This window comes from Pleurodeles waltl, chromosome 8, assembly GCF_031143425.1.
Source record: "Pleurodeles waltl isolate 20211129_DDA chromosome 8, aPleWal1.hap1.20221129, whole genome shotgun sequence".
Taxonomy (NCBI): Eukaryota; Metazoa; Chordata; class Amphibia; order Caudata; family Salamandridae; genus Pleurodeles; species Pleurodeles waltl.
In genome coordinates this window covers 1,324,580,881-1,324,604,791 of record NC_090447.1, presented here as the reverse complement: position 1 = coordinate 1,324,604,791, position 23,911 = coordinate 1,324,580,881, and the positions used below count along the sequence as shown (strand labels likewise).

General features: G+C 42.2%; 1 protein-coding gene across 1 annotated transcript in view; it reads left to right on the top strand.

The window, feature by feature from the left end:
- DDX10 (DEAD-box helicase 10) overlaps positions 1-23,911 on the top strand; it is a 794,248-nt gene that overhangs the window by 436,859 nt on the left and 333,478 nt on the right. The gene's annotated exons all lie outside the window — the stretch shown is intronic.

Below are 23,911 nucleotides of genomic sequence, written 5' to 3'. Positions count from 1 at the left end.
CACTACCTGTGCTCAGGGCCTGTAAATTAAATGCTACCGGTGGGCCAGAAGCACTGATTGTGCCACCCACTTCAGTAGCCCTTTAAACATGACTCAGGCCTTCCATTTCAGACCCTGTGTGTGCAGTTTTAAAAGGCCATGTCAATCTGGCTAGTTAACCCAGTTACCAGGCCCAAACCTTTCCTTTTTAATACATATGTCACCCCAAAGGTAGGCCCTGGACAGCCCCAAGGGCAGGGTGCAGTGTGTTTAAAAAGTAGAACAAGTACTTTTAAGTTTTACATGTCCTGATAGTGAAATACTATTAAATATGATTTTCACTACTGCAAGGCCTGGCCCTCCCATAGGTTATTGTTGGGATTACCTTATTACACTTTAGACGTAAAAATGTCCAATTGGGAAAAGACAGATATTTCTAGTTTGGTGTCTCTGAACCCACAATTTAAAATCCCAATTTATGGTGGAGTTGGATTTTAAATTGCAAGCCTGAAAATACCCCTTTTAAACGTTTGCATTTTCTTACTTTAACCATTCTGTGCCTCTGCCTGTCTTTGAAAACAAGTCTTGGGTGGGTGACAGTTGGACTTTAAGCATTCCCTCTGGACACATACAAGGGGAACTTATGTGCCTGATGAGCAATCCACATCCTGATGGGCCGCCCTGCGCATGGTGGGAGGGAGTAGCTGACACTTTCACCTGAATGGGCTGTGCCTCTCCCCACACAAAGAGCTGCATAACCCCCCTGTAGTGAGACTGGAGACAGGTCAGAAAGTGCAGGGACATTGTGCTCTTCCGAGGCTTCACTTTGAAGTCTCTCTCCGTTCAAAGGCACAATTGGGTATAAGTACTGGACCCCTGACACCCCCAACTCAGTACACCTCTGGACCTGAGGACATTCTGCCAGGAAGAGGGACTACTGTGCCGCTGAAAGGACTGTCACTCTGCTGGACTCCTGCTCTACTGTGCCTGTCCTGCTGTCTGCTGCTCTCCTTGCATGGGAGTGAAAAAGACTGGACCTGCATCGCTACATCCCCTTAACCAAAGTGACTCTGAGGGCTTTCTGGCTTGCCTCCTGTTCTGAAGTCTCAGGGACATCAAAGACTTCCCTCCATCCTGTAGCAGCACCTGGACTTTGCTTGCTGTAAATCTTGCCCTGCCAAGTGGTGCCAATCCAATCCTGGGTCCTTGGACATGGGTGTAAAGTGTCCACACATCACCGTCATTGCGCCGGTCGGAACCGAAGCATCTCCTACGATGCAGACGCATCACCATTTTAGGTGACATCGCATCACTGGCTGCGTGACTTGACAACAGTGCATCGCCTACATCTAAGCGATTTGGCAACAACGCATCCCCGATTGCGTGGTTCAGAACCAACGCATCACCTGCATCACCAGGATCATTGGCAATGCATTGTTTCAGCTGCTTCTCATATCACTCCTTACATCCTCCCATGATGCCGGCTCAACCCCGAACCAAGGTACTATTTTCAGCGGGCCAAGGTTTGTCCTTGTAGCTATCCGGTGCTCCTTTTTGGTTGGCCTGAGTTTTCAGATTTGATCCTGTCTAGTGTGACTAGATAGCCCCGGTTGGTGCTTTGTTTCTAAGCACTATACATGCAGATATTCTTTAAAAATTAATCTCGACTTCTACTTGTTACATTTTAGGTGTTCCGATCTTGTTTTGTTCATTTAATTAAGATATATTGTTCTAACCTGGTGTGGTACATTTGTGTGTGGTGTTTTCACTGTTTTACTGTTTTAAGTGTTGCAAAAATACTTTACACTTTACCTCCTAAGTTGAACCTGTCTGCTCTGTGCCAAGCAACCAGAAGGTGAGCACAGGATAATTTATGCTGTGTATCTGATTTACCCTGACTAGGATTGTGCTTCATGCTTGGGCAGGGTGCATATCTCTGTTAACCAGAAACCTAGTTTGTGGCAGGCGTTCTCTACAAACTGGAGTTCCTTGGCATCACTGAATGTCTTAATTCCAGCCCCATAACGTGCTTTGAAGAAGCATTTAATTTTATAGATCTCTATAATCTCCATAACTGTTTTTGAGCCTAACTTGCGTGAAAATCTAAAAACGCCTTTGATTGCCTTCTCAAATTCACAGACCATGGCCATGTGACAATTTTCCCACTTAAAACTTGAGTCAAAAATAACTTCTAGGTACTGGAAAGTTTTTAAAGGATGAACTGGTAAACCATCAACGTGATTCCACTTGGTTTTAGTTGAACGTGTGCCAAAGACCACCAGAAATGATTTAGTCCTGTTGGTCCGCAAATCTAAGTTTTCCATAAAACAAATGAATGAGTCTATTAGTAGTTGCAGACCGTTCGCAGTATGTGCCATAAGGACTGCATCATCAGCATAAAGGAATACTGGCAGAAAACGTGAGTCTGCGTGGGGCATGTCCTGAGTTTATATCCTGAAACATCCCTCTAGTTAATTAATATACAGGGTAAAGAAAAAAGGGGCCATGACACACCCCTGAGGCGTTCTCTTTCCAACTTAAATTAATTGGTACTTTCACCCTCTGAACTAAATGAACACAGGCGGATGTGCCAGCATGCACCTGCACCAAAAAGTCAACACTTGGTGGATCAGCCCCCATCTCCAGCACTTTTTGCCATAATTTGGACCAACTGTCCAAATCCAATGCACTCGACAAGTGCAAAAGCAGCCTTTACTACTGTATAATTTAGCTCTCCTTTGAAAACACGGTTTTGGGAACAAATCATGATAAATTACATTTTCCCTACATCTCCATAGTAACCTGTTTCAGGTGACATTTTCAATCCCAGTTTGTATATTGATCCAGACAACTTCTGTCCAGTAACACAAGCACGGGATGCAGGGGTTTAGGAGACAGCCAGGCTTCTCTGCATGGATTGTGCAATATTAGCCTTCCCTGGGGCTGTGCATTGTAATGGTGCTACTCTTGTCAGAACACAGACTGTTCTGCTGGAGCTGATTTGGGTTTTGGTTTAGTGCAACAAATGTTTCTTCCTGGTTTGTTTGCTGTATGTGTATCCAAAGTGAGAAAGATGCACTTGGTTTCTCTATGAATTCCAAAGAGAGTGGAAGTCAGAGGAGCATTGCAGGGAGAGAGGGAGGCAGCAGGATGGACGATAACTAAGGAATATAGAGTGCCCAGCAACTGTAAAGTATACATAACCGTGGAGCAAACTCCAATCCATGAGTACCCCACCTCTCATGGACCCAAGCACTCTTGAATGCAACATATAATCAGTTGAGCAGGGGTGTTTCATTTATGACATAATATATGGATTTATCAAAGAGGGATTCTCTTCAAAGGGTTTCAGGTAAAAGGGATGTACCTCAGAACATTAGCCTTCTTCTGCAACCATTGGGACTGCCATTGCCTAGTCATGGGAGTAAAAGCCACCCATGTCATAAAAGATCACTAATTTGAATGTTGGTGAGCAAGATACTTAAATCGTGTGGAGCCACATATTGGGAAACTCCTGATATGTTTCCTGCACAAGAAGACCTATACCTGAACATAGCGTCTGAGTCTTCCAACCCTATGCCTAATTATTATGTATTACCTTCTGCCACACTTCTGGTTACTACCAGGCTTTACTATTACTGTTACCCAACTAAATAGTAACCGTTTTAGTACTACCAGAAGGATGGAAGACAGAGTAGACGCCATTGTGATGAGACCCTGTGAGGAAAGAGATGTAGTCTAAAGACCAAGTGACAGACTTTGAACCAGGACACTACAGTGATAATCCAAACTTCGTAAACAAATTAAAATTGGATAATTGTGAATAAATCATGATATTTCCTAATGCTCTGATCCTCCTGTTTACAACAATTCTTCCCAACCTAGAAAGTGATTGTAAGAAACTGGGTTATTAGTTGAGCAGAGTGGAAGCCCCTCTCAAATAATAACCACAGTCCTTGTCAGGGTAAACCAAAATGTCACAGAATTAACCTGTGCTTAACTCTCCGGTAACTTAGCACAGACCAATCTGGCTTAACCTTGAAACTGCTGTTTGAATCTGGAAAAATAAACCTTTTACCAGACCTAAACCTTCCTTATTAATACGAATACGTCAACCCTAAGGTAGGCTCTAAAAGCTCAATTGGCAGAGGGCAGGGCATTTAAAATTAAGGGCGTGTGTGTTTAAGTTTTACATGTCCTGGCAGTGAAAAACTCCAAAGGTCATTTTTCTCTGTTTAAGGGTAACCCTCCACAGCCTAACACTGGGGTACATTATAACACTGTACCTTATTGCCAGTGTCCTAAGTCACATGACTGTGACTGGCTCTCCTGTTGTGGTTTCTGTATTGCTTGCAGTCACTGAGACAAAAGAGGCCTAGGTATGAAGGGAGAGGGTCTTCCTGACAGGATGGTTGGGGAGGAGCGGTGTCCTGTCCTGATTGCACTACAAAGTTCCCTGCCTGCAGGACACCGAATGGAACCGGACATCACTCTTGGCCTTGCCATTGTCACCCTAGAACCCTAGAAAGTTTGCAACCAAGCCCAAGGAAAAGGGAAGAACGGACTAGAATTAGTTTTAGGGGTAGGCCAGGGAATTTCACAGCACAGAGGCTTGCACCATGTATAAATGTGGAATCCTCACAACCTCTAATCAGAACACTAGTGACCTGTGGAAGATTCAGAAGATGGACTACCCTGCTGACTGAAGAAGGGTTGGACCTGCTTGTGTTAAACCCAAGCTTCCCAGAGGGATTCCAAGGAACACAACAAAGACCTCTCAGCAGCTGACCAGCACCAACTGGACCTGTCTGAGCCCTTCTGCTGGCCCCTCTTGGAGTGGGCCCTGATCCCCAAGAGGTGCCCTGCAGGCTCTGGACTCTAGGCTAGCATCAGTGTTTGTTCCGCCTGAGGAACAGATGAAGATATGGAAGTCATCTGTGGTGACCGTGTAGAGAGGGTCAGGTCCAATAGCGATTCAACTTGATGTGCTGTGATGTGCAAGACCATTTACTCACTCCTTTAGAGGAAAATTGAAAATTGAAAATGTTAAAACGCTCTGTGTGACGGAATTTGAAATTGGATAATAAAAATTAAGTTGGTATCCTTATCTTGATTTGTGGGAGCAGATTAAGCACAGCCACAGGAACCTAGTATAGACGTTTAGTGGCCCCCACATGAAGCAGTGGAAAACACTGAGAAAAAGAGAGCATACGTTTGGGGCAAAAAAGACAAAATAATATGCTAAAGTCCAGCATATTAATTTGTCCTAAAGAAATAAACCCTCATTTTGAAACGCTACAAATGGCTGATTCAAATTAAAATTTCAGTTTTTGCATATGTTTTTGTTTGTGAATTAAGTACAATATTTCATACTTTGTGTATTTGGTGTTAACGAGTTTCTGCATTTTTGTTTATTGTTTTGAGGTTTACTTAATTGAAATTGCTTAGCTGGGGTCCGTGGCTTCCAGTGGGGATCCACGTAAGTCAAGCGGTTTCATTGGTGGTGTTTGGCTCCTGAAGGAGTTGCAGTACCACTGATGCTGCTGTAGGGAGAGACATAGCTTATAGAATATAGTACACCAGTGGGATACTGACTTAACATAAGGAGATGAAGTCTGATGCCTCTCTTCGCCTTCAGGCAGAAAATATCACCTGGTTTTGCAGGTATCATCATGTAGCAGAAATCTCATAAAATCTAGGGAAAAGAAACGTTTTACAACATTTCAGACATTGAAACTTAAACTTCCACGTTTCCCGTAGTGATACACAGGCCGAGCGGTAATGAAGTTAAATAACAATTTTATTTTGGATGTTGCCCAAACCAAGCGTAGCCTATTAAAGCAGAATCCTGCCGAGCAACCCTAAGGCGAGTAAGAGCGAAGAAAGGAAGTCACGATCAGGACGAGCAAGGCACACAACACTGACATACAGTGAGAAAGAATGTGTTGCATTTTCTAGAAACCCAAAGAGAAAATCAACAACTTTGTATCGAAAACTCGGTATTGAAGATTGTCAAGATAGTTCCATTAAACGAGTTCTGCCAAGGAGAAATCAAATTCCCTCCAATACACCACATCTTCGTGTAGTAACGTTTTTGTTAAATTTCTGTGCTATTGAGGAGGTCACGCTACGGGGCGCCCTCCTTTCTCCTTCCTCCTTCCTCCTTCCTGTTACTGACCCAGGCCATAGATTAGACGCCCTTGTAGGTTGTCAGGACTGGACCAAAGGTGAACAACAATTCAAATAGAATTGGAAGGATGTTATGTGGATGATGAAGGTCTGTTTTTTTGGCTGGCTAGTGTAGCCCTTCAAACAAGATCAGGTGAGAGAGAGGCCCTGCAGGGCACAAGATGGCCACTCTACGAGCTTCTGAGCTCGGCCCACGTTTTTTCCCCTTGCTCCTGCAATGATGCGGTGCATTTGGGTGGCCATATGGGCTCTAAAATGTTGCCCCAGGCCATGTAGGGACAATTAACCAAATTCTGGTTATGACACATCTATTCTGACCTGGTGATGGGGAGCGCTGAACGCACGAGAACCTGCAGCAGCTATGTCGGTAAAGGTCTATGTGGCTGTTCCCCTGAGTGAAAGTTGGTTAGTCACTTTGGTGGGGGCACCCGATTCTATGGGAACACTAGTAGGGGAGGGGGAGTGTAAGTAACATTCCTGGGTGATGAAACGAGCTGGTGAAATGAGATGTTAACAAAGTTGAAAGATCCCAGTCTCTACAAAATTTCTCCTGGCAGGGCTTGATCTGATCAGGTTGTCAAGGGCCCTTCATCGTAATGGCGACCCTGATGTAGGTTGTCTGCGTTCGTCCAATGAAATGAGCCATTTGACTAGCGTATGCTGCAGTCAGTGGCTGCCCTCCAGTGTATTGCGATATCAGAGTGAAAGACAGCAAAGTCTGAGGAAGACTTCTTTGCTCCCATAACACAGCAATTAAAAGAGGTCATGGAGAGGTGTCTTGTTATTCACTCGATGAGTGTCAGAGAACCCTGTTCACCTTGCATGCCAGCATAAAAGAAAAGTTCAGCACAACAGAAGATGCAATAGGAAATAGTGTGGAATATTGGAGGCCTAAGCAGCAGGGTACTGTCTGTCGAAAAGTATCTTCAGGTGACTGGGAACTGGACCACCAGACAGCCGAAACTAAACGATATAATCCTCCTGAAAATGTAGCAGTTTTAGATACCATGTTGCTAAGGGAGCCTTTTCTACATTTGAGTTGTTAGCTCCCCGTAACTAGACTTCTCAGTAGACTGCTTAGCGGTGACAACGACCCGTTGAGTTACCAAATCACATTTTCTGTTCTGTCATCTCACAGGCACACCACAAACACACAATGGCATGGAGGAGAGAAACATAGCAGGGTAATAGTGGAGACCCATTTCGTACTACTTGCTGCACAGGAAAGTACGCCATTGTCACTGCATGCCAAATGTATCAACCGTCCCTCTGATCTGCCATTGACTGCTGTAGCGCCTTATTTATCTTTTAGGACAGTGGTTCTAACCTTTTGACTTTGTGGATCCCCACTTTATCATTACTGGAACCCAGGGACCCCACGGAATCATTATTGGAATCTGGGTCTTTACTGAAAGCTGGGGACCTAATCTGTTCATATTATTTAATTTTCTAAGCAGTGCAGACCCCCTGAGGAGGCTTTGCGGACCCCAGGTTGGGAACCACTGTGGATGATCAGAAAAAAAAAAAGCCTAGTTCCATTCATAGCTTTGCCCACACTGGTGATCGGCTGCCTAATAACCTTTTTTAACCATATCACAGTGGTACATTCAGCGATGCATTTACACAGCACACCAGAAGGAATTCTTTAGACTTTGAATTAGACCATTTTGTCTCTTACACAAAATCTATAGTTTGGTCTGCTGCCCAACTATTATAGTCATTAGTTATTGCAGGCATGTTCTAATAATGTGCACTTGAATTAGCTAAGTACGAGAGAGATGGTATTCTCACCCTTACAGAAATCCTACTAGAAGATAACAGAAGTGGGTAGAAGTTTTCACTCTGATGGCATTTGAATATTATGGTCTGGACAAATCCATATTTGAAGAAGATCCTGCCCAAGTCCCTAAGAGGACCATGTGTTGATTGGTTGAAAAAGGGAATTACTTCATGGCTGATTATTTTTATTCTTTGTGTCCTTATGCCAGGCAATGTAATTACCTACATGCAATTACCGTCACAACAATTATATTACCTGGCATCTGCCATGCTGGTTCACACATGTAATTCTCGGTTCTCACAGTGAGCAAACACATTTCTCAGTGCAAAGACTGATAACTCCGTGAGCTGATTTGCATTTTTTCTGCATTCCATTTTTAAGTCTGGCCTAAAGATGGCTAGCAGCTGTGTAGTCAAAATCATCTTTTCCAAACAAAACATAATAAAAATACATACATTTCTCTTTACAAGGGGCTTTATGTCAGACCTCCTTTGTCTGTGTCATTCACATTTTCCTTCCACGTACCACAACATGCAGCATGGGGTAGTAGGTGAGCCCATTTCATCTACTGACAGCCTTTCAGTGCGGGTGACAGCATTTTGCCTGATCACATCTGTACAGCCTCCTGAAATGGAGTGCATGTCAGTATCTGTGCTGCTGAACTACTTTATTTACGTTTTTTATATTAATTTTTGGATATTTTGCCATTTTTTCATATTGCATATGTTTGCAAAAAATAAATGAAAATGAATTCTGTGAAAGCGATATGCATTGGCTTTGCCAGTGCTTCTTTTAATCTACGGTAGCCTGATGAAATCCGCAAGAATGGGACAGGATGTGGCGCAACGCCCAGAACTGCCTACTTTGGAGCTGGGGAACCAGGTTTGAGTCTCACCATTGTCTCAACATCCTTTGATTCTATGCAAATCATTTAATCTCTCTGTGCTACAAAAAATTAATGTGTCCTTGGGTGGTGTAACTGGTACTCATGTAACGCGCTCCAGTACCTTTAGGTCGAGTTTGCACTATATAAACCTGCAACAAAAAAAAATGGATGGAATTATTTCAGGATTTGCATCCCATCACTAAGCTTTAAGAATTAACCCATTCCTACTTAAGAGCCCCAAGGATTCATCAGATCTGTTGCCAAGTAATTCTAACTTCAAACGCCTTCAACCCACGATCTCTCTTAAGAGTAGTCCCACAAATCAGCCAAGTTCGTGCTAGCTGTGATTAGAATGGGAGAGAATATGTGAACATCAGAATATATAGAGGCTGGCACTAGGTCTTTGGCAGCTGGGGTGGCAAAGGAGGTGTCAACAGTGGTAGGATTAGGAGTCCTGAGCAAACAGGGAGAGTTCCCTTGTGGATGCAGCCATGGTACTCTAGAAGTGGGAACTAGGATACACTTAAGCCATCACTGGGGCATAGTTTGACGAACTCTAGACATTTTAAGGAACATTTCTAAGCCCTTTAGACCTGCAGGATGGAATTAACCAAAGCTGCTTCTTCCATTTCTCAATGAAAGTAAATTATTGGTCAATACAAGGGAGAAGTAACCTAGACTTCTGCGGTAATCCAACGACTAAATAAATCTAAGTGTACAAACAATGTAACATCTATAGTGATGTATTGCATTATGCATCTTTTTGACATATTATTGTAGACACAAGGTTATACTTGTCTGAATAGGTGCTCCTATTAAAAACAGTGAAAGTGAATATTGTGCAGGGAAGTGAGGGTGATATATACAATATGTACAACAGGTGGTTTAAGAATAATATGGACTTCTTGCAGCTCCATCAGTACGGGAAGCCCTGAAGTCACATCAGATTTCTTTACAGTTTTATATTCCACACTTAAAGATATGTCGACGTTTCGACCCAATTTCAGAAAAAATCTAATGCATAAACAGAATACCATACTGTATGTCATTTTCCCATCAGGAAGATGTCCCAGACCACAAGATCGTAATTCTACACTGGATCTTAGGTGAGTTCCTAACCCCTTCTTTAACCATAAATCATGGACACCGATCAAATAGGCCTTTAGTAATTCAGATAATTATACTATCCGTAGGTGCTACCGACCTGAATTTTCCCAGTCCTGATGATGGCCCACCTTTGATTAGATTTATTTAGTCATTGGATTACTGTGGAAGTCTAGGTTATTTCCCCCTTGTATTGACCAATAATTTACTTTCATTTACTACCCTGGTCAAAAGGATTAGAGGGTTCCTGCCTCATTGTTTTTACCCACTTCCATTTCTCAAGCAGTTGTTCGGAAGCAGATCCCAACGTTTACAAAGATGCTTCATGGCATGTCTGCCTTTCACTACGGACTTTAATGTTGAGCTTCTCAATAAGAAATAAAAGTACAGTGAAGCATAGAAGCATAAAAAAACACGAAAATATAAGAAAGTCCCCACATATTATAAAGATGAACACCAGGGTGATTTAAATCATGGAACTCAGACTAATGAGGAATAAGTAATCAATGCAAAAAAAGTGTGTGTGTGTATGTATGTGTGTATATATATACATATATACAAAAAAGAATAGAGAACTCTGGGTAGTTCCCAAGTTTAGGTGGAGAGCAGCTCTAGTAAGAAGCACTCTGCAACACCAGCGACACTCTAGATTTGCTCACCTCAAATGTCTGTTTATCTAGCAAAGTTTTTAAGCATTAGATCAGCACAGTGCTATCTACGCCGAGCTAGATCGTGACAAAGTCTTTTGCCATTTATACATACATTTATATACATACATACATACATAATAACAGTAATGATACTACAAGTAAAAAGGTCACGCAGATGACCTTCACCCTCATACAGTGTGATAGACCTCATTCTGTGATGAAATTTCCAAATTGGCAATCTGTCGTAGGGTCTTCCTTTCCCTACAAGCCGTTCTCCCTCCTGGAGGAAGCCTAGTCTTCCCCGGTGTTGGTTGTTGTCTGTCTTTTCATGAAATGCAGCTGAAAAGGTTCTGGTGCGAAAACACCTTTCTGTCGCCTTTCATTTGGGCTTGCACTTCATACTCGGCAGGTATGTCAAAGCCTCTTCTGACACAACACTGTGTTTTGATTGGAGGCCTGGCTTCTACAACCGCAAATCAAAGAACGAAGCTTTGCTTGACAGCTGCTCATTGGATAATGGAACTGCTGATGTTGTAGTTTAGGTGAAACAAATTTAATTTGCGGGGGAAATGGACTGCAAACATCAGTTACTTGTAAGTCTGTCAGGAGTACCCAGTTTGCAAACATGACATTTCATTGAAAAAACAGCCCAAAGTTAATATCTAACCATTTTCTTAATCTTTTGACTGTAATATTGCATCTTATGAAAGATCATATTACGAAAACACAAAGAGCAGTGTGTTAGAATTCTGTGAAATAAATGTGCCTTTCAACAGTTGCCCCAACGAGTCTATTTTAATTTACTTCTTACTAAGTATTGGATCTTTGAAGGGCAAGCTTTGCGCTCTGCTTCAGATTATACTATTTTTGGTGTCTCTCAATTGGTGCATGTCAGACTGGAGCCCAAATTATGAGAAAAAGATACATAATAAGCATAAGCGGAAGCCATGCCGTGCGCTGTGATGGAGATGAATGCTCCTAGATGTAAAACTTTTGCTTTGGCGCCATTTTTTTTTTCAGGATGGATGCTGGATTTCACAGAAACAAATCATGAGTGATCCCAGTGCAAAATATGACCAGTAATTCTTATCATTATCTCATAACTGGGATCTGCATTGAGTTCTGCCTTTTACGTTGGACTTAACACTGATGTCGCCATACTACCCTACATGATTAAGAAAAATATCTCTAACTGTACTACTGAGAGAGAGGCTTTGGTTCCACCCACATGCTGGTTTCTCTGAGTGCAGGATTGACTCAGTAGGCCAAATTTCTGTGCTTCAACTGAAAACATTGCTTTTGTTTGAATTTGTTACATTGGCAAGCCAATGATCATGGCTAAAGGCCTGATCTGTTTATTGTGAAATGTTACAATAAAGGCAGTAGATATGATGTATTTATTGTAAAATAATATTTTAACATTAGTCCATTAAAAAAATATATTTTTTTTCTCTGATAAAAGCCTACAGAGAAGGATTTTGTTACTCAGAATCTCACAAGTTACTGTTGTAGACAGTGGTTTTGGGGCCGGTCACTCCTGGTGATAGACAAGTAATATAGAAGACTTGCTCTGTGAGAATAATTGTTAGTCCCTCTTAGGAAAGAGAGTAGTTTGCTTTGCAAATGGTAATTTTATATTTATTTGTAATTTTATGACTGTTGGTTTGTGGGAAAAGCTATGCTCAAAACTGACGGGCTGAGTTAGTTAAGACAATCTATAGACCTGATGGGTGACTGGGAATAGTTACTTCAGATGTCACAGGTCTGATTTGCTTATTATGAGAAGTTATGACAAAGAAAGGAGGCCTGGCCCATTTATCATGAAAAGGGTTTGTTGCAGCCAGTAGGCATTTACCAGTGGGTTGTTCACACACTGAGATACAGGCTCGAGACTGGTATTTTGTTACATGTAGTCTCACAGATTGTCAGTATGCTGAGGTTTGGCATTGGCCACTCACTCTTACATAACTGAGGGTGGTTCACTGTGATGATTCTTGCGAGGCCCTTGTGAGAGAAGCTATACGTTGTTTTGCAAGCTATATTTCTACATATTTGCAACTTTATAACCATATGCATGATGTCAAGCCAATGAAGAAGGCTAATTGGCCTTATTGTTTCATTGGGAAAAGTTATGCCAGATTCCAGGTTTGATCAGTTTATTATGAAATGTTATGACAAAGCCAGAAAGCCTGGAATGCTAATTGTGATGAGCATGTTTTAAAGGCAAGAAGGTTGGATAGCTAATACACCGTGATAAAAACCTGTAGGCATGTATTATGTTACACAGAATCTCACAGATAGAGTAGTAGGCAAGGGTTTTGGAACTGATGACCCATGCCAACAAACCCTGGGGATAGAAGGAGCGCACTACGAAATCCATATTAATCTCTTTTAGGAGGGATTTTGTATTGTTTTGGCAGCTGTAATTTTGTACACATTTGTAATTGTATTACTGTTTATCTGATGCTTGCTTTGTCGGTGGCAGTGGTGACAAGCTAATGCTAAATAGTCCTGATAAGTTACAATAAAGGCAGTAGGCCAGGCACACTTATTGTGAAAATAAATAATGGCCTGCCCAGTTAAGCCTGTGTCACTTTTTAGTTTTATCTTGTCTGCTGTCCAGTTAGACAGTGGGCACACTGTGATGTTTCCCTTGCGGGCCCATTCCCACCATGCCTCTCCCCAGCTTCAGTAGTGCTAGAGATACAATGCTGTCACATCCCTCCATGCTGGCGCGCTTTGGTCTTGTTATTAAGAAGCAAATCCAGTATGATCAGTGAGTGCTGCAGCCCATGGTTGCTCCAGAGGCGTCCGTCCTATGTTCACCCAGAGCTGCTGCAGCGGGACTGCGCTGGGAAACAGACTACTTCAGCTGCCCGACATGCCCAGGCCAGATGGAGGGAAAAGAGGACCAGCGATTTAGGAGTGTATTTATAAATAAAGTATATAGTTATTTAACTTTAAGCAAACAATCAGTGTGAGCGAAATGAGCAGCCTATTCAGTTGCATGAACTACTGATTTAAAAAATCATCATTTTGATAGGAAATAAGACAGAGAACAGAGATTATAATATTAAACTCTTTTTATAACTGTACACATTTCTGCTTTAGTAACTATTGAAATATCCTCAAATATCATTTATGAAGTCTTATATCATCACAAAAATATAAGTACTTTTTTATGTGCGCATTACTTTGTGGGTTGCTTCACCACTTGGACAAGACTTTACGGGGCCAAACACGCTGTAAATGAAGATGCCAGACCTGCTGCACATTTTTGAATGCAGATTAATGTTTGTTTGAGTAGAGATTCCCTCACATTACATTGCCGATCTGTTGTAAATGTATGTGTACCCACCCTGTAAGACTGGATGTAACTTTTAATGAGTGACACATACATAGGTGTTGGCCAATGTTAGCTGTTAGGTGTAAAGCCAAATATCCAAGCTGAATAACAAAATCTGTTGGCACACTTAGAAGCTTTTTCTGAGAGTAGTTGTGTCTTGAAGCAACCCTCTGTTTGTTTTACCTGCGCATTTCCAGGAGTACGATCTTATTTACTCTCCGGAAAACTGTTTTGTGACTCGCATGTCTTTCACCTGGAAATTCACGAGCAGGTCACATCTGCGTCTGGAATAAGAGAGTCTTTGTAGAAAAGGTTTTCTGAATTGTGCCGGAAGAGAAGGGCAACTCTCATCTCTGGTGATTGAAGTGATTAAAGCAAACTCTAGCATCATCATTACAAAGTACCGAGGAGCCCACGGATCGAAGTCGCTGGGAGAATCAGCCAGACTTAGAAGTACTGCTTCAGAAGAATGACTGTTTATTTCATGTAGTTAATTGCTAAATGCATGTGCGATTATCTTTATTTTAAGTTTAATAAGCTTTGCTTTCCATAGAAGTCACTCTGCCCTCTCCAAATTTCAGACTGATGATGTGCAAAGCACTCAATCTGTATGCAAATAATTTCAGAACCTATCTACAAGTGACCTTAACATTTACGACATAAGGTCAGAGCAGTAAAATAGTTTTTAATAACTGGGCAGATTGCATTAAACACTCGGTAGACACCAGTTCTAAACACAGCACCTACACAACCCTCTGCCACTCTCTAACAGACTCAATGTAGAAACGTAATTCCAAACTGTGATTTCTGTGCACAGTGAGACTCTATAGAACTAAGAAAATAATCTTATGTGCAGAGCAGCATTTCAAAAGCGTCTTTTAATCCAAACAAACAAAATAAATGTATTGCTTAGTTAATAAAAACATTACAGTACATTACATATAATGTAAAAAATATAAATAAATAAGACATGAGATAAAACTATCTTCAAAAATGGTAACAAATTACAACATTTATATTTAAATATGACTACCCATTCTTACTCCACTTCACTATAACATCACACACTGTATCAAACTGTTGTTCACTAACTCAGTCTTGTTACTACAACTGGATCATGCTGAAGAGACATATAACATATAAGCACCTTAATATAACAAGCATTGCAATAAAATCAGTCTCGCATTTGTGAAAGTTAGCACTCTTGGCGTTGAAAAATATATTTTTATTTTTTTTACTTTCTTTTCTTGTATGCAGTGGAGTATTGATATTTGCATGACTTTGCAGCGCTGGAGAACCAGAAAATACTGTTCAAATTTGCACAAAGCAGGGCAAGGGTGCAGTACCACAGGCTGTCACTAGGTGTCCCTTGGAACCTCTTTTCGCCACATAAGGTCCTGCACCCAGCAATCTTGAATTCAGGGAAGCGCAGCACCTGTCTTACACTCGACCTAAAAAGGATTGATGGCCCATGTTAGACCTGACAGCCTTAGGGTAGTCACCCCTAACTTTTTGCCTGCCTCCCTCCACTTTTTGGACACTGTTTTTGCTGGTTTATAGACTCTGCGCACTTCACCTCTACTAACCAGGGCTAAAGTGCATATGCTCTCTCCCCTAAAACATGGTAACCTGGAATCATACCTGATTGGACTATTAATTTACTTCTAAGTCCCTAGTAAGGTGCACTCTATGTGCATAGGGCTGGTAAATTAAATGCTACTAGTGGGCCAGCAGCACTGGTTGTGCCACCCACTTAAGTAGCCCCTTCTCCTTGTCTCAGGCCTGCCATTGCAAGGCCTGTGTGTGCAGTTTCACTGCCACATCGACTTGGCATTTAAAAGTTCTTGCCAAGCCTAGAACTCCCCTTTTTCTACATATAAGTCACCCTTAATGTGTGCCCTAGGTAACCCCTAGGGCAGGGCGCTGTGTAGGTAAAAGGCAGGACGTGTACCTGTGTAGTTATATGTCCTGGTAGTGTAAAACTCCTAAATTCGTTTTCACACTACTGTGAGGCCTGCTCCCTTCATAGGCTAACATTGGGGCTGCCCTCATACACTGTTGAAGTGGCAGCTGCTGATCTGAAAGGAGCAGGAAGGTCATATTTAGTATGGCCAGAATGGTAATACAAAGTCCTACTGACTGGTGAAGTCGGATTTAATATTACTATTCTAGAAATGCCACTTTTAGAAAGTGAGCATTTCTTTGCACTTAAATCCTTCTGTGCCTTACAATCCACGTCTGGCTGGGCTTGGTTGACAGCTCCTTGTGCATTCACTCAGACACACCCCAAACACAGGGTACTCAGCCTCACTTGCATACATCTGCATTTTGAATAGGTCTTCCTGGGCTGGGAGGGTGGAGGGCCTGCTCTCACACAAAGGACTGCCACACCCCCTACTGGGACCCTGGCAGACAGGATTGAACTGAAAGGGGACCTGGTGCACTTCTTAGCCACTCTTTGAAGTCTCCCCCACTTCAAAGGCACATTTGGGTATCAAACAGGGCCTCTGCCCTACCTCATCAGACACTTGCTGGAGAAGAAACCTGAACCAGAAACTACATCCTGCCAAGAAGAACTGCCTGACTGCTCAAAGGACTCACCTGTCTGCTTTCTACAAAGGACTGCTGCCTTGCTGTTGCCCTGCTGCCTTGCTGAACTCTTGTCTGGCTGTGAAGGGGCTCTCCAAGGGCTTGGATAGAGCTTGCCTCCTGTTCCTTGAAGTCTCAGGACCAAAAAGACTTCCCTCTTTTACTTGGACGCTCTGTGCGTCGAAAATTTCGACGCACAGCTTGTTTCGCGGCGAGAAAAACGCCGCACTCCGATGCTGATTGACGCGACGCTCTTGGGACGATCGAAGATCCGACGCACGGCCTCGCAAGGACAACGCCACCCGACCTCTAGAGGAGAAATCGACGCGACGCCTGCCGTGAGATCGTAATTTCAACGCGCAGCCCCGCAGATCGAAGTCTAGAGGAGAAATCGACGCGACGCCTGCCGTGAGATCGTAATTTCGACGCGCAGCCCCGCAGACCGACGCGCAGCCGGAGAACAAGCAGGAAAATCCACGCACAGACCCGGGACATCTGGTAATCCCCGCGATCCACAGAAAGAGACTGTCCGCGCGCCGGAAAACGACGCCGACTTCCCCGCGTGGAAAATAACGACGCAAGTCCGTGTGTGCGGGGAAGAAATCGACGCACACACCCTTTTTCCACGCACCTCTTCTTCTCTTGTGGCCCTCTGAGGAGATTTTTCCACTCCCAACCAGGTACTTGTGCTTGAAAGAGACTTTGTTTATATTCTAAAGACTTAAGACACTTTATATCACTTTTCCGTGATATTTTTACCATTTTCCATTGCAACCTTATTCCTTTGTGACCTACAATTATCCTGATAAATATTATATATTTTTCTAAACACTGTGTGGTGTATTTTTGTGGTGCTATATGGTGGTATTGTATGATTTATTGCACAAATACTTTACACATTGCCTTCTAAGTTAAGCCTGACTGCTCGTGCCAAGCTACCCTGATTAGAGTGAGGGCTTTTGCTTGGACAGGGGGTAACCTGACTGCCAACCAAAAACCCCATTTCTAACAGCCCACTACTTGTAAGACTGCTTCTGGCAGATCGTGAGACAGTTGGGCACTGTAATCAACTGTGTAGTGGAATGAGCTGTATCGTGTGACCATGCGAAACAGTGAGCAACGGATCAGAAAAAAAAAAGATAACTGACAGCAATTATTGCCGGCATATTGCGAGTAAATTCTTATGTGATTGGATGTAACTTGTTAGCAGCAATGTTGTTTATTTAAATTAATCAGATTATGTCCGCTTGCAGTTGCCGTTACTTATGACTTCAGTGGATGCCGACAACGTTTGCCTCAGCGCCTCACAAGATGGTGAATTAATATTTGGAAACAGGCACAGTGTTGTCACTTTGTCAGACGCACGCATAATGGCTCGGGGTTACCGGAGTCACGCAGCGTGCCGCCATATTGGTTCGGTCAGTCATAGATTTCGATTTCCGGTTTGTCTCATGCGAAAGTGACAATAAAGAGTGTTATTTCAGCACACTTTCACTGATTGCTTAATTTAACACTTTCTACTTTTTTGGAATCTTACCTGTACTTTAGAGAAGTGTAACACTGTGCACGAAGCAGGGAAAGGGCGCAGTACCTCAGGCTGTCATCAAATGTGAGCAAGATAACAGCCTGATTTACAGCCCTGTTTACAGAAACAGTGTGGTCTGCAAATGAAAAGGCAAGCTTCGCCAAACACGAGCCGGAAACCAAGGAAAAAAAAGTCCCCCAAAGAACAGATAAATACGAGAAAGTGTTATTATAGAGTAGTTAGTCCTTGCTCCCAAAGAGAAAAAAGAGGGACAAAGAGGTATGACTGACCACTAGCAAGCACAGATTTTTAAATGACACTGAAACAAGCAAATAAATGGTCTTAAGCCCACAGAAGTATCTTAAAGTATACAAGAGGTTGTGCGCTTATGATCAACCTGAAAATGAATACATCAGATGCAGTTCAACAATCAAATTGTTTAATTATGTCAACCATTTCTTGAAAGGCACATCTGCTATTTAAAAAATTGAGAATTAAAACTTCTAATGGCTTGAAACAAGGGGGAAAGCAAATTAAACTGGTCAACAGTTATAAGTATCTTGCAGAATGCCTGTTTAATAATAAAATCTGCTTTAGAGAACATTTCGATCTATAAGAGCTAAAACAGATTCTTCTAGTTTTGCCTTCAAATCACTTTGAGCCAAATTAATGTGCCCCACTTATGATCTTCTGGTGAAGATTCTGACTACTAAACGAATTCCAGCATTAGCTTATGGCTTAGTTATTGTCCGTGAGAAAGATGCAAAATTACTGGATCTGTTGAAAATGAAGGCTCTAAAATCTGTCTTCATGATTCTGAAGAGTATTGGTCAGGCAGCAATTTGGTTAGAGTTCAACCTCCAAGGGCAGACTCTAGTGCGACAGGCTGCGTTTTTAGAATGTTTGCATTCTCCGTTTTTATCTGAGCCTGGTTCCTTAGCAAATATATGCTGGCAGGAAATCAACAACTCTTTTTTATACTGGTGCATGGAGGGCCTACTTATCAGTGACTTATCAAACTTTTGACTTACATTTATCTAGGCCTCTAGAGGTTAATACAGCATGCCTTAAACGTCTTTTGAACCAAGCAACTAAACAACTTCAGTTTAATGTGGATAAAGGTGCACTATCAACGCATGCTTGGGCAGTCAACCTCTTACGATAACTTTATTGTGTGTGCAGTCTGTCTCTTTTCCATCATGCATGAGGGATGCATATTTGAAGCTAAGACTTTATAGTTATCCACCTAAGGACGGCACTCCAAAATAAATATATGAATGGCAAACTAGCTGCTGTAGGCTCTGCTGTTATCCACATGAAACTCTATTGCATTTAGTATGTATCTGCCCAGACATGGAATGTGCTTGCCGAATTGTTTTTAAAACTTTTGTTTTTAAAGGCAGGAGTAAGAACCTGTTGCTAAGCACTTATTTTATGCTGATCTGGCAAGTCAATTTAACTTATTTGTCAGATTGTTAAATTCCTGACCGAGTTGGCAAGAACATTTTCAACCGTATCTTAAGTTGTTTTTTCCACTTTAAATAGTCTCTAATATATAATACATGACTGTTTTATCCATGTCCTACTAATAACCAGTAGTTGATCAGAAGTTAAAAGATGGTGAATCATTGTTAAGCACTTTAGTAAATTCTGCACAGATCCTGTGAATAAGCAGATCATTACTATTGTCAAATTATGATTGTTTAGAAGGTAAAATGGAGTATTAACATTAAGCTTTTTGACAGTTTTTGCACGGGTTATGTAAACGATCTGCATTTGCCCCATTTCCTATGATAACTTACTCTTGCTAGAATTGACCTGCACATGCCCAGTGTCAAACAGACCAGAAGTTAAAGGATGGATAATTATTATTAAGCACTTTAGAACTTCAGCACTAGCACTTAAGCAGCTTTTGCAGAGGCTTTGAGAATGATTTGCACACACCTAATTTTGAGTGCTAGTTTAGACTTTATGAAAAATTATTTTTGTCATATTAGTATGTAGCAGGCTGCTGGTGAGATGTTCATCATTTCAATTAACTTTTATTTTTTATTTTTATAAAGCTATAAATGGGGTTATCCTGACTATATGTATCCCCAGGTGCATGTTGTATCAGACATGCACAGTAGTCCATGAGACCATTTTATTATGTTGTTTGAAATGATTGTAATGATTTTAATCAAACAATAAACCTATACCACCGCATACTACTATAAAAACGTTATTAATGTGGTCCTGCAATCGAATAAGTAGTGCTGCTGGCCCTAACTACAAGAATATAAAAACTTGGTAGGAAGTCATGTAATTGCTTATTGCACATAACTCATTGTTCATTTGCTGTAAAACTGACACTTTTGTCTGCGATCACCTTCAAAATTATACTAGACTGTAGGCCAGTCCCATGCCTATGCTATGGAAACTGTATTCTACAGCATTGGCACAATTTCTCAATACCAAGCTTAGAAATTAAGGCTTTGAAAAAGAATGCTGTTCTTTTCTAAAGGTTGGACAACAGCATAGCACCGATGCTATGTTTTCCAGTGTATATCCACACCAATTTAGAAAAATAGATTTCATTCTAATACATAAAACAAGACCAAAATGATACCGTAATTTTAAAGATTTTAGTGAAAGTCACATGAAAAAGCACAAAACGCCAACTGTGGATATCTGGTTGTGCCAGACCGGGACAAAGTCATAAGTTCAGGCTGACCGTGATGGAGCACAGCTGTACGGACCCAGGTAGGCCACTGAACAAAAGTACCATAAATCCTGGCTGCTAAGCCTAGCAAGGTCCCGCGTCGATGATGCATCGCTCAGCTGAGGAGTGGCGGCGCTGCGATTTCCTGTATCATCAACAAGGATCCTGTTGATGAGGGTTTGTGATGTGAAATCTGCAGTCGAGAATGCATCGTGCAGTTGAGGCAATGTTTTGATTCAGAAGAGCTGCGAGGCTTCAATTCAAGAACCTGTGTTGTTGTTGAGGCTGCCATTGATGAGATGTGATGCAAGGGCCTGTGTTGCTGAAGCTTCGCACAACAGCAGTTGTGATGCAGGCTGCGAGGTCGATGCTGAGTTTTAGTGCTGGGTTAATCCTCGCAACACATGTGATGCATCAGTTTTGCTTGGGGTTGCGTCACTTAGCAGTGGAGATGCGTTGGTTCTGCCAGATCCACAGATGGGCTGGCAAAGTACAGTTAGGCCCACTTCCAAGGGTCCCGGACTGGGGTGGCAGCACTTGGCAGGATAGGACTCACAGATGGTGGAATCCAGGTGCTGAATTCGAGGTTGTTGGAGCCTTCTGTCCTTGAGGCCCTATTCAGGAGGCCAGCCAACAAGCCCTTGGAATCAGTTTGGGGTCCTGGGTTTAATAGATGCAAGTCCAGTCTGTTTCACCCATGCAAGAGGGCAGAGTTCAGCACAGCAAGGCAGCAGTCGAGCAGAATTGCAGTCCATTCAGCGGCATAGCAGTCCTTTCTGGCAGAGTATCCAGAGGTCCAGAACTGTACTGAAGAGTTAGTGTCGGGTGTCCAATATTTATACCTAGGCCTTCCTTCGAAGTGGGAGAAGCTTCTAGAGGTTTCCCTTTGAAGTCTTCAGGCATCCTGCCTTCCCTGTCCTGGTTCCCGGCTAACTACAAGGGTATACAGCCCTTTGTGTCAAGGCAGGACACAGCCTATTCAAGTGTAAGTAGGGCTGTGCCCAGCTCCTCGCTCCCATCCGGCCAGTGATGGCACATCCAGGCACAACTAAGCTGTCTATTGTGTGTGGCAGTGTAGCAGGAATACACAAAGCCCAGCTGCCTGCTACACCCACTCATGTGACCCAGAGACAGGTTGCAGGTGGTAAATGGCTAAGACAGGAAAATGTAAACTTTCTAAAAGTAGCATTTTTAAAATTTTAATTTAATATCCGAGTTCACCATGAGAGTTTTTTTCATTACAGTTTCAAAGACACCAACCATGAATTAATTATCTGCTCCCATTTGGAAATTATCCCTCATTAAATGAAATGAAATAAGGTAACTCCAATGTTATCCTGTGGGAGAGGCAGGCCTTGCAGTAGTGAAAAACTAATTTAAGAGTTTTCCACCACTAGGACATGTGCAAAAGTTAAAAGCACATGTCCAACTTTTTCAGTACACTGCTGCTTTCTGCGCTGGTCAGGGCCTAGGCTAGGGGTGAGTTTATTTGGCCAGGTTGAAATGATAGTTTAAAACTGCACACAGAGGTTGAAATTGCAGAGAACTGAGACATGTTTAAACCCTACTTAAGTGGGAGGCACAAGCAGTGCTGCAGACCCACTGGTAATATTTAATTTTAGGCCCTATGCAAAGGTAGTTCCACTTTACTAGGGATTGGCAAGTAAATTAAATGTGCCAGTTGGGTATAAGCCAATTCTGTCATGTTTTGAGGAGAGAGCACAAGTGCTTTAGCACTGGTTAGCAGTGGTAAATTTGCAGGCCTAAACCCAGCAAAAACAAAGTCGGCAAAACAGGAGGGTAGAAGGCAGTAGGTTAGGAGGAAAACCACACCAAGGAGGTCAGATCTAACAACCTGTTTATCAGTTATTAGAGTATGGAATTTAACATAAAGAGCTCCTTAGTTCCTGGTTGAAGGTGTTTGGTATTTGGCACCTGTAAATCCTATGCACTGGGTGTTCTAGAATTTTGAAGGGTAATTCATAGGTTGTTTGTGCAGTCTGGTGTATGGATGGTAGGCTGTCCAGGAGGCAAGCAAAGACCTGTGCAGGAGGAGGTGGAAAGGAGTTAAAGGATTCCAGTCCAGTTCCAAATTGCACCTGTCCTAGCCTGCATATTGGCTTCCCTCATGGGATGGATAGTTATAGTAGTGGTATTTAATGTTTTGTGGTGAAGAGAAAATAAGGTGTTGTATATGGTCTAGCATGGTGTTATGACTGTGTAGTGAGAAATGGAGGGAGATGGGATAGGGTTGGTAGTGAGTGGAGAAGGGAAGTTTAGGCTTCTTGGTCTGGGGTAGGTGGGGAAGTGATGGGAATGTGTGGTGTCTGTGAGAAGGTAGTGCTGAACTCCAAGTGTAACATATGGTTTCCTATAATCCTCTGACTCTTGCAACCATACTGTTGTTTACCCCCGTCTAAGACTACCTATTGCCCACCCAAAGGCCTCCTCTGCCCATGCCTGCCTGAAGGATGTATCCCAGGGTACAGTGCTGTTTTGCTGTACAGTTAGGTTCTTGCTATTTGTCATATACATACCTACACCTATACAAAATTGCTACAGTATAAAGTGCTTCATTATTTGGGTTGGTGAATTATTTAATGTCATAATCGAAAAACTCTCAACATTCCAAATGTATGAGATAGATGTTAGAATGTAGGGGGTTGCAGTCTTTTTCATGCATGCTGCCTTTATCCGGCAATTTGGAAATCTGAAAGACACAATAAATATTCACTCGAACTTCTGTGAAGATGAGCCATGCTGCATGAATTGAGGATAGGTGAAGGAAGAGCAGGCCCAACTTTAAGATCTGGAAATAACCTTGGGCTTTCTCTATTGACAGCTTTTTGCATGAACAACTACAATTTGAAAGGAGGCATGTGCTGGCAAGATTGTTTCCCAAGGCATCACACCGCATTTTGGCAGGTTTATGCTGAACGTGCCTCAGCCATGGCTAGAATGATAAAAACAGGAAAGGTACACCAGGTGGTTCTAGCCAGTATAATTTGCAGGTTGTTTTTATCTCCCTCATATTAAGATCAAAAGGCTCATGTAAGACCTATCTTTTGAAACATCACATTACTAATCGATGGAAGGTGTTCTTCTTTTTTGTAAAAAGGAAGTTCACTGGATGGTGTGCAAATGAGAGGACATTATCTAAAA